This window comes from Schistocerca gregaria, chromosome X (assembly GCF_023897955.1).
Source record: "Schistocerca gregaria isolate iqSchGreg1 chromosome X, iqSchGreg1.2, whole genome shotgun sequence".
NCBI lineage: Eukaryota > Metazoa > Arthropoda > Insecta > Orthoptera > Acrididae > Schistocerca > Schistocerca gregaria.
Window position 1 is genome coordinate 473,376,263 of NC_064931.1, and position 2,500 is coordinate 473,378,762.

Below are 2,500 nucleotides of genomic sequence, written 5' to 3' on the forward strand. Positions count from 1 at the left end.
CACTCCAGCCGCACCTGTGAATGCGCCACCCCCACCGCCCGACTCGCAACTCGAGCGGATGTACGGCGGACTTTTCCCGCAATCGTACATTGCAGTCCACCCCTATATCTTCCACTTCATGAAGAGTTATCTCCCAAAAGCCAAAGTCCCGCTGTCCCAATACATGCTCTGGACGGCGGGCCGCGAGACGTGACGCCCGGTGGCAAAGAGTGCGCCGCTGAGGATATAGAGGGTCCGTCCCCCCGCACAGTGGTGACGGTGTGCGGGTAGTGTTTCCGACACCGCTTCCTGCGGTGGCAACGCTGGGGCAGAGTCGATACTCGCCCACTGGTGGAAGGTAAGCATTCTGCTTTACATCAGTACATAACTAATATTTCAGTCGTCTGACGTCCCTGCTTAGTAAATGATGCAGGACCACATACATAGATGATACATACTGTAAACTGGGGAGGACAGTGTGAACCGCACTCGACCCAGTCACCCTATCTCACAGTCCACTCTGTGTGTAACAAAGCGAAAGCACCAAAGCACTATCGTTCAACAACATCCATTTTATCCTCGCTGCCACAGGACACTATCCAAAGAACGACAAGAGGAACGTCACGTCCACTAATAAGACAGAATGTCTCACACCACCCGCAAACAACGCAGCTCAAATCAGCCAGCAACACCCACAGTGGTCCACCCAGTATCAACACAGGACGCAACGCCACGCCACAACACAAAAGGTACAAGTAATAAAATACCCTTTGGCCACACTCCTTATAAAGGCATCGAACCAACCCACCACCTGACACCAGCCAAACGTACATCCTGATTTGACACATCTCTGGCAACCTAACCCACGTTGGCCCTTAACCTAACCCACGTTGGCCCTTAACCTAACCCACGTTGGCCCTTAACCTAACCCACGTTGGCCCTTAACCTAACCCACGTTGGCCCTTAACCTAACCCACGTTGGCCCTTAACCTAACCCACGTTGGCCCTTAACCTAACCCACGTTGGCCCTTAACCTAACCCACGTTGGCCCTTAACCTAACCCACGTTGGCCCTTAACCTAACCCACGTTGGCCCTTAACCTAACCCACGTTGGCCCTTAACCTAACCCACGTTGGCCCTTAACCTAACCCACGTTGGCCCTTAACCTAACCCACGTTGGCCCTTAACCTAACCCACGTTGGCCCTTAACCTAACCCACGTTGGCCCTTAACCTAACCCACGTTGGCCCTTAACCTAACCCACGTTGGCCCTTAACCTAACCCACGTTGGCCCTTAACCTAACCCACGTTGGCCCTTAACCTAACCCACGTTGGCCCTTAACCTAACCCACGTTGGCCCTTAACCTAACCCACGTTGGCCCCTTAACCTAACCCACGTTGGCACCTTAACCTAAGTTACGCTGCACCTTAACCTAAGTTACGCTGCACCTTAACCCAAGTTACGCTGCACCTTAACCCAAGTTACGCTGCACCTTAACCCAAGTTACGCTGCACCTTAACCCAAGTTACGCTGCACCTTAACCCAAGTTACGCTGCACCTTAACCCAAGTTACGCTGCACCTTAACCCAAGTTACGCTGCACCTTAACCCAAGTTACGCTGCACCTTAACCCAAGTTACGCTGCACCTTAACCCAAGTTACGCTGCACCTTAACCCAAGTTACGCTGCACCTTAACCCAAGTTACGCTGCACCTTAACCCAAGTTACGCTGCACCTTAACCCAAGTTACGCTGCACCTTAACCCAAGTTACGCTGCACCTTAACCCAAGTTACGCTGCACCTTAACCCAAGTTACGCTGCACCTTAACCCAAGTTACGCTGCACCTTAACCCAAGTTACGCTGCACCTTAACCCAAGTTACGCTGCACCTTAACCCAAGTTACGCTGCACCTTAACCCAAGTTACGCTGCACCTTAACCCAAGTTACGCTGCACCTTAACCCAAGTTACGCTGCACCTTAACCCAAGTTACGCTGCACCTTAACCTAACTTACGCTGCACCTTAACCTAACTTACGCTGCACCTTAACTGTCACATGTAACGTCACAGGAATGTAGCTTTGCCTAACAGCAACCCTCTGAACATAGTTCACTGCTTGGATCCTCTGGTGTCATGTGTATTTCTTGATGCCATGGTGCGTACCCTCACATAAAGGTCTTTCGAGTGTTGCGTACTTTCTACACAGTCCCGCTAACCACTGGAAGGGTGTACCGCTACAGAACGAATATCGCCCTCCCCTCCTGCCCTTCCAAGCTGGTCGGTCAGGCGTTTGTTTGTGAAATGAGCCTTGCAGCTGTTCAGTTGCATTCGGTTGTCGATGCAGTCAGTGTACGTTGTGGTACGGCCTGTGTGGACTGTCCGCTGATGTACGCGTAACCCACACTGATCATCCGTCGTTACGTACTGAGTGACATAATGTGGCACATGCTTGACCGTACACCGGCTGCGCCCTACAATGGCGAATCATAAGGGCCATATGTTGTGCACGATGCTACTTGTCTC